The sequence below is a fragment of the Phoxinus phoxinus genome (assembly GCF_949152265.1).
Source record: "Phoxinus phoxinus genome assembly, chromosome: 5".
NCBI classification, from domain to species: Eukaryota; Metazoa; Chordata; class Actinopteri; order Cypriniformes; family Leuciscidae; genus Phoxinus; species Phoxinus phoxinus.
The window spans coordinates 13290847-13300578 of record NC_136880.1 but is presented as its reverse complement, the minus strand read 5'-3'; the positions used below and the strand labels follow the sequence as shown (position 1 = coordinate 13300578).

The following is a 9732-nucleotide window of genomic DNA, read 5'->3' as shown; positions in this document are numbered from 1 at the left end:
AGAACATGCAGGGGTGGAGAGAAGAGATCTCTCAAGGTTGTGGCTGCGGCGGAGTATTTCAAAACGCTTCTCCACCCGAATGGCCATGTCGATGAGGGGATCCAGTCGAGTGGGAGCCTCGCAGGTTTAAAATTAGACCCCATTCAAGTCAATAGGGTGCAAATTTTAAAAAGAGGATAACAGTGTAGGCAACACCGATTTTTGTCATTGTTCTCTGTATTGACAGCACTCCAAATTTACAAAAAATTTAGCTCAATGTTAAAATTGACTGGAGTTCTCCTTTAACCTGACATTGCTAGCTCCCGTTATTGGTATCACAACACGCTAGTAACTCACTAGCCTGATAATGCACCACCCGTGCTCTCAGTTATTTATATTTATCTCGCGTGCCCGCGCCTTTGAGTTCATAAAAGCCCAGGTGAGTAAGAATCAGTCAACAAACACAGTGAGTAATGTCTTGTCCTGTTATTGTCACCTGCACTTCATGTCACATGTTTACCATAGCCTTCTCTGTCAGCAATATAGGATGTATATGTGATAAATGCAAGGAGACAGTCAGGCTGACGGAGAAGATTTCAGAACTAGAGACACGCATCCAAACTTTAATCGAGAATAGTAAGAAGAGTGCTAGAGCTTTAGATACTTTTTTGGATGCGCCTAGCCTAGTGAACTCTTTACATGAATCAGTTCTGCCTGAAGTAGAGCCCGTGCAGCAGGGCAGATGGGTGACAGTGAGAGATCGCTCTAGTCGCGGATCAAAAAAACACTTTTCCGTTCCGTTAACAAATCGATTTGCCCCGCTCAGTGAAACACCCACTGAGAATTATGCTGATTGTGCCCTGGTAATTGGTGATTCGATCACACGGAACGTGAAAATAGAGACACCAGCCACCATAGTCACATGTTTGCCGGGAGCCAGAGCGCCTGACATCAAAGCAAATTTAAAAGTGCTGGCTAATGCTAAACGTAAATTCTCTAAGATTATTATTCACGTCGGCACTAATGATGTTCGACTCCGCCAGTCGGAGATCACCAAAATTAATATTAAAGAGGTGTGTGAACTTGCAAGTACGATGTCAAGCACTGTAATTTGCTCTGGCCCCCTTTCCTGTTCGCAGGAGTGATGAGATAGTTAGTAGGTTGTGTTCACTCAATGGCTGGCTGTCTGGGTGGGTGGTGTCCGCGAAATAATATAGAATTCATAGACAATTGGAAAAGTTTTTGGGGCAAACCTGACCTGTTGAAAAGAGATGGTATTCATCCCTCCTGGGATGGTGCTGCTCTTCTCTCTAGTAATTTGGCTCATAGTCTTAGAGCTAAAACATGACAATCTGGGGCTCAGGTCAGGAAGCAGACAGACTGGCTTAACTGACCGTCTGCTAGCGGCCTCACGTCACCAAGTTCAGATAGTGTTTAATTACCATCTTTCCCGTGCGTGGCGAACGGTGGAGTGCACATTTGGGATACTTGCTGCCCAATGGAGACTCTATAACAGAGTGCTTGGTGTCTCACCAAAAGTGGCAGATGCAGTGGTGAAGACCACTTGCATCCTTCACAATTTCCTACATTATGAGGATGCTGATGAAGAGGAAGGAAGTTGTGCCCCCCTGCCATCAGAACCACACTTTGTCATGCAGCCCATCCAACGAGCAGGCAGCAACAATGCCTCTCGGGAAGCACTGGAAATAAGTCAAAGATACACCATCTACTTCTCCTCTCCAGCAGGTGAAGTTGCATGGCAGCATTCTGTCATCTAATGCCTCATAAATACTCCCACCACCATCAGGACCTCTGCCATCAGTACTATCCAGGACCATCACCAATTCAAAAAAAGGCTCTTTTAAGAGCCACCCATAACCTTAGAAAATGAGCATATTTCCTTTCAATAACAAGCTACACATGGTGAATAAAATGAAATAGTAGTCTAAATCAAAAGTTAAAAATAAATTAATGGGAAAGATTTTCCCATTTTATTAAAGCTTTTAATAAATATTTAATGATCACTTTTCATGTACAGAATAAAATTATTGATTGATGGACATGTAGTAATTTGTAGTGTCTATTTCAAAGGTCATGTGTGTGTGTGTGTGTGTGTGTGTGTGTGTGTGTGTGTGTGTGTGTGTGTGTGTGTGTGTTTGTGCGTGTGTGTGTTTGTGCGTGCGACGTGCGTGTAGGTTTGTATGTTTGTTTATGTGTGCATGATAGTGTTTTATTGATTGTTAAATTCTGCTTCATGTAAAACTTGTTGAAATTTTATTTTAAACACCGATCGACTGCGTGGAGGAAGGCGTCTCAAAGCACCAACTAAACTTAAAAGAAAATGCTCTTCTTCATGTGGTTTGTTACTAATGGCGTCCAGTACACGGCGCTGATAGTCAGTTATATGTTGCTCAGCCCTTCTCTTTGGAGCATGAGTACAGTAAGAAATTTCAGGTGTGCAGAGTGGTGGCACATCAGGGGAGTCAGGAGATTGTGTGGTATTGGCCTGGGTTTGGGTCAGGAACTGTGTGCTCTCATCTGATGTCTGTGGAGGACAAATCAGAAACTGTATTTTTTAAAAGTATATATACACACACAGATAAAGTATAGCCTAGTACTACTAATAAAAATTATTCCTTCCTTTGAAAGAAATAATAACAATTGCCTTTTATTTAACATGTCAATCCTACAATTATTTGTACAGATATAGCAGCACTTATTACACAATTAAAACAGATGTAGCAGCACTTTAACATTGAGGTTCACGTAACATGCTACTCTACCTCCACTGGTGTTACCATAGACTCAAGGAGAGCCACAACACTGATCTCCTCATCACAAGATGTATTCAAATTGCTAGAGGTGTCCCTGTATGCAGCAATGTATGGCTCCAGGAAGTTGACCTCCGACTGCCTCCTGATGTCCCTGAACCTGACTTCTTTCTCTCTTTCTCTTCATTTTTCTCTCTTTTGAAAGTGTCCCTCAGGTATTAACACTTTTTACGACATTTTTTCTACTGAAATTTGTATGAACAAAAAGATTCGAAATTTTGTGAAACAGCTTAAAACAATGAAAATATTCAGATTACCGGGCGTTATAGAAATGTATAGGCTATATAAAAGTTAACGTTAGCTTTGACGATTTGCAAGCTACTTCCCGCCCTCCACCGATCAGCTGTTTAGCTGACTGCCGCTTACCTGATAGACCCATCGCCGATGAAATGTTCCTCCAAGCACTGTTTTTTTAATTCACATTGTGGTAATCCGGGGATGTCACCTGGTATAGACACGTATGCTCGGAGACCAGCAATATTATTTTTTCATCCATTTCGTTAGCTCTGCTGTTGATGTCTTTGTACAGAATGTTGTGACAGTTGGTTGGTGTAGTCCCGCCCCTCCACTGTGATTGGTCGGTTGGGTAAAAAGTGACAGTGATGAGCGCGGCGTTTTACTCAAAGTTGAACATTCTTCAACTCTCTGCGACCTGTAGAAAACACTGAGCACTCAGCGCTTGAGCGTTAAATACTTGCTCAGCGCCTCGTTACGCTCCTGGCGTTCTAAAAATGCGGCGTTCCCATTGAAAACAATTGAAAAAACACGCCAGCCTCGTGAAAAAAACGCTTTGGTGGACACACAGCCTTAAGGTGGCCGATGATGCAATTTTCTTCTAGAAACAAACTTTGTTGTATTATTTTCATGTTATCACTGTGAAGCTGCTTTGATACAATCTGTATTGTAAAAAGCTCTATATAAATAAAGGTGACTTGACTTCCATCGATTTCCTGTCTATTGAACTTGACTCGAAGGGAATCTCCAACGTCCTTTTCATCACAGATAATTTCACCCGCTATGCTCAGGCATATCCTGCAAGAGACCAGAAAGCATCAACAGTGGCCAAGATCCTTGTTGAAAAGTTTTTCATCCATTATGGTTTGGCTGCACGCATTCATTGAAAGTAGGCTCATCAAAGAACTCCTTGGAATCCTGGGAATTTGCAAGTCCCGGACAACACCTAACCACCCTCAAGGAGACCCGCAGCCGGAGCGTTTCAATTGAACTCTTCTTTCCATGCTGGGTACCCTGGATCCTGCCCAGAAGAACAGGTGGAGCCAAAGCATTAGTCAGTTGGTGCATGCGTATAACTGTACTAAAAATGAAGCAACTGGTTACTCACCTTATTATCTGTTGTTCATGAGAGAGGCTCATCTTCCGGTGGATGTATGTGAGTGGGATAAAACATCAGCAGTATGTCGAGATAATGAAAAAAGAGCTGCAGAATGCCTACCACTTAGCCTTTGAGAGTTCTCTAAAGACCCAACAAAGGAACAAGAGACTGTACGACTGTAAAGTGAAACATCTGACTTTGGAGATAGGAGACCGGGTGCTTATTAAGACCCTGGCCATTACAGGAAAGCATAAGTTACAAGATCGCTGGAAGTCCTTACTCTACCTCGCTATGGAGAAACTGCCAAACTTACCTGTATACAGAGTAAAGCCAGAAACCGGCACAGGGAGTGTCAGGACCTTGCATCGAGACCATTTGTTACCTATTGGAGATAGAGTGAGTTTGTACTCACCTGATTAGAGGAAAGAGGTCCAGCGTCCAGTGGTGATCAGAGCAAAAGCTGTGGAGAGAACACAAAGAGAGCAATCAGCACAAGACCGTTGTGATCCAGGAGGAGACAATAAAGGAGACCGGTCAGACAGATGCACACCCAATCATTAAATACAGAACACTTAGAGATCCATAACAGCAATGAAAGTGAGGGTTATTGTTAAGTATATTAACAGCTTTTTACCGATTAAATAGGTATTTATAAGGTTTTATGATTCAGATAGTTTCTAATAGTGTCTGTGTGTTCATTTGATATATCTATGTTCTGCCCCTTTAAGAGTTACGCTAAACTATAAAGTTTGATTGGGATGTACATGCAAAAACATGTCTTTGTCCAGCATGTTTGTTCATTTATTAGGGATTGGTTATTTTTTACTTATTCCCGTCTCTGTGAATATAAGTGAACTTCTGATTGGAGAGAGGGGGAGATTTGCTGATCGTAAGAAAGAGTTCCGTGAGTTGTGAGAGTTTAAAACTAAAATTAGGATAGATAACGGCTGAATAAGTTTGTTATACTGACATGTTAGGTGGTATAAGGGTTTTGAGAAAGGGTTTGTTTTGTTTGAGTTTCTTCTATTCTCTTTATAAGAGTTTAATTCCATAGTTATCTCATTCGGATCCCGCTTCTAAGCGCAGTATAAAGCATTGTTTGTTTTTTGTGACCGAGAGCGAGAAAACCAGATGGCTACCTTGTTATTGAATGCAAACAGTCATTTTATTTTATTTTATTCGTGGATGAGCCTGGCTGATTTCTGAGAGCTGAAAAACTGTGGACCAGGCCACATCAAAAATCCCTGGTGTCGTCGTGGAGAGAAGCGCGCAGCCATTCATCCGACTGCCAGTGGGACTAAAGGACGATCCGCCGCTTACACGGAGAAAGTCGCGGAGTTCATCTGCCTGAAAAAACAGGCGGTCAGGTGATCAGTTGATTTATTTTGGCTAATTCGAGTGAAGAGGCCATTTGGTGTTTTCAAGGCCACAACACTCCCCAGCAACGTTACAGGCCTGCAATGGGGTGGGTTTGTTTTGACTGGTGTGTGTGTGTGCCCACGCTTTTATATTTACTGTAATCTGTTCTTATTTTGTTCATTCTGCTTACATGGAGTAAGTGTTGGTGTTGTATACAATTGTTTGTGTTATTGAATCTAAGTGTGGCGTGGGGTACTGATTTTTCCCATCTCATTCATACAGTGTCTACTGATATTTCTATGGGTAACTGAATAGGTGTACAGGGCTCGCAAAATCACCTGCCCGACGTCCTGGGGCTATTGTGTTTTCCAGTCGGGCTGCCAAATACCAAAATGCATAACTGGCCTGCCAGACCGTCTATCTGAAATAGTGTTGTTCGCTTCAGTCTTGTTATAATCAGATTCAGCGCGTTCTTCATCTTCAATCCGCAGCGGCCAGCCGAACAGAGCGCACGTCAGAAACAGAGGACAGGGTGTGTGTGTGTGTATGTTCATCTGAGCCTCATTGGTCTGTCACTGCTCGTCAATGTCAGAATATTTGAGGTGACCAATCAAATCAAAGTAGGCGGGATTTATGTTCCAAGAAGCTTCAGAGCGGAATTTGAGCGACTCGCGACTTCAGTTTACGGTCATGTGCGATAAGATGTAAGTAGCTAAACTAAACATTTCATATTTGACAGTTGTTTTAGGTCATAAATGTTAAACGAATGACAAAAATAATCAGGCAAACGAATATACTTTTGTCTAATTTCGCCATTTTGAACTGAAAATAGGCCTATGTAACGTGACTCATGTAATGAAACGTTAATTAGTTTACTGTCATTGTAAAGGGGACAAGAAACATTAACAAAGCCGTTTTCATCATGTTAGGCACAAGATTAATAATGTATACATGTTGAGAATTAATATAGTACAATTTGTAGCCTTCAGTAAATTAAAAAAAGTGCAGCTTTAAGAGGGGAAGAGACAGGGCAAGATGAGGAGACTGAGAGAAAAAGAAAGAGTGATACATAAGAAGTGAGAGCAGGTATTGACAAATAATCTACTGCCCACTAACATGGTTTGAAAGCTATTTCTTAATCTTTTTTTTGGCCTTCAAACGTCTTGAAATGCACATATCAGAGAAATAAAAAATGTGAACCCCCTAACAACCTTAAATTTAGGACCTCTTTGATGATTAAGCCCTGTCTACGGCCCTGTATTAGAAATAAGATCAATAATGAATGTGTACATATTGTGAATGATTAATAAACTTAGTTAGGCTACCTAGCTTTCCTAGTACCTTTCGGTAAATGAACGTGTCTGAGAAAATTGATCAGTTGACCCTAAGTCTACTTCACTGACAGACAAAAATTAAAAGCCTATATCAGTCAAAGCTCAGCTTTAGGAGGGGAAGACACAAAGCAAGAGATAAACAAAGAGAAAAAGAGTGTGATGCTGATGAGGAGAGAAAAATAATCAGCTGCGTGGCATGGTTTTAAAGCTGTTATCCATTTTTTTTGGCCTTCAAAACATCTTAAAATCCACATATGTAGATCAGAGATATCAACATTTTCTCGGGCCCTCGAGAAAATAATTGGCGATTGGCCCCCGAACCCCCCTAACTAGCCTACCTCACATTTGCGACCTCAGTGATGATGAAACCCTGAAAATATATTCTTAGTTTATCTAATCCGTTTGAAACCAAGGAGAGGCACGGTTTTTCATTCTTCCTTCATTATTTTTAATGAGCTGAGGTCGCCACGCCCCCCGGCGCTATTCCCATGCTAATAGTTCAGGTGATCTATATGTCTCGCACACGCCCCCGATCATTGCCAAGAAAAGACGCAGTTTCTTCGGATAGTTCGGATTCACGGATAGTTCATCGCGTTTTGAGGATGGCACGCTTCTCCGGTAAAGTCGTCCTTCAGATGATTATGGACAGCGAGGAAGAATTCACCTTTTCCTCAGAGAAAGATCGCATCAGACGGAGAACGGCTCCATTTTCAAGAGCGAATTGATCCAGCCGAAGATACAAGTTCGAGTTGTTTAGTGTTATATAATTCTTTTTCTGATTATATAGAACTCATATGAATTTTCAGACTATATTTTGCTTAGTTTTGGTTAGCTTTTGACATCTTACAGGAAAGATTGCCTTACAATATCCCTAACATTCGTGTATATGGTCGTTTCAATGTGATATTACTCTCTAAACATATTTGTATATATATTTCACTCCGTTTTGATTAGCTTATGACACTGATTATCATGCTAAAAATACTGACTTTTGCGTAATGTAGCTTAGGTGTAAATATGATTTCGTGCAAATATATTTCAGCCTCCGGTAAAATGTGATACTGTCTAAATACTAGACATTATATTTTTATATATAAATGTTCGGTTTTGGTTATAGCCTATGACACTTATCTTGCTAAAATATTGCCACAGATGATTGTGAATACAGGTGTAAATGTTTGAAATGCTGTAAGTGGTAGCGGTCTATATGGCTATCAACAGCTCGCGGTGACGCGTCCTATGGCCCATTAACAGATATATAGGCCATTAATTGCCCATCTTTGGATAATGTATGCTAACAGTTGTTTTTATTTTTTTAGGAATGTGTTTGCATCACGCTCTCCTTCTCCAGCACCGCAGAGGGGCAGAGCACTCGTTCAGTTCTCAATCGAGAATGAGAGTAAGTGCACAGACGTAATATTTTACTGATGAAATGTAATTGTGTTTACATCGTCATAATATACAAGTGGGGCCTACCTATTCTTGTGTGAAATTACAAAAACGGTTGTCTTTTTTTTAACCCATGGCCATTAGTGATTGATAGCGATAATAATACAGTTTCTTTGATTGTGTTATCAACAGATGTGACAATGAACATGTCCAAGCACCGGTCCCGAAGAGAGCCACGGCAAACAAGCAACAGGTCCAAGTCCACACTGTCATGGAAAACCGAGCCTGATGTTGACATGGTTCCACAGACTGCGCGATTCCTGCCCGCACGGGAAACTGGACCGCAAGTGACCTCTGTTGACTCACATTCGCCCATGAGTCTGTTTGTAACAGTATACACTACCTTTCTTTCTTTTTTTGAAAGGATGGGTTAAGTTATATTGTTAGGAAAAATTTATATTTTGAATAAATGCTTTTCTTTTTAATCACTGAATCCAGAATAAAGTATCACAGGTTATAAAAAAATATTAAGCAGCACAACGGTTTCCAACATTGATAATACCTGATTATTAAATCATGATATTAGAATGATTTCTGAAGGATCATGTGACACTGAAGACTGGAGTAAGGATGCTGAAAATTCAGCTTTGATCAAATAAATAAATTATATTTTATAAAACATCCGTCTTCTTGTGTGCGGACATTTGTTTATGTAGCCGTGACAACGAAACACGTGCATAATGTGCGCGCGCCAGGTGTTAAGAGCGCTTGTTGCTCCGCGCGCTGATGCACTTGTCCTGTTGACATTTCTGATTGCCTTCCTACAGTTGCTTAATAAAAGCGGGCTTTCCACACAAACAAATGTACAATTGTCCGTACATAAATATCTTTATGCCTGTCGGGCTCGGGTCGGGTTCGGTTACTGCTCTGTCGGACGGGGGCCGGGCTCGGACTGAAAAATTCGGCCCGATCCGCACTCTAGTGAACATGCCCATGGAGAGCACACAATATTCAAACGCAGGCAATACATGCAAACTGTGAACGCCCACATCAGCTTGATAAAACACATCAAGTTTAATCAGATTATTGTACTTGTTTACACCGTCTCGCAACGCTGTGAGGATTAATACTATCTTAATAATAATCCTGGAAAATTTACCTCAGAAGTGCTGGTATTTTGAGGAGCAACGGATCCAGCTGAGGAATAGTAAGTTCTTTATTCTCAAGTGCTTTGTTCTAATAGCGATATGGAATAGTGTAAACTGCAAAAAGACACGCGTTTCGTGTGTGTGAATGAATGAACGGCACAGATGCGGGTTGTTGTTTACTACAGCTGGCAAAAAGACTGTTTAAATATGAATTGTGTTTCTGTGTGTGAATGAATGAACAGCTTTTACCAAACTATATTGCTATACTATATAAATATATATTTTTCTACAATAACCATGCATAAATATTATTCTCTCAAAAATACAAACATGTACATACATGTTGCTCACATATTATG

At 40.9% G+C, this 9732-nt stretch overlaps 1 long non-coding RNA gene across 1 annotated transcript; it reads left to right on the top strand.

Moving 5' to 3' along the window:
• Positions 1-7350: 7350 nt before the first annotated feature.
• LOC306999158 lies at positions 7351-9080 on the top strand. Its single transcript, XR_013797753.1, has 3 exons — positions 7351-7454; positions 8156-8235; positions 8418-9080. It is a non-coding gene; the product is annotated as an uncharacterized lncRNA (long non-coding RNA).
• Positions 9081-9732: the final 652 nt, after the last annotated feature.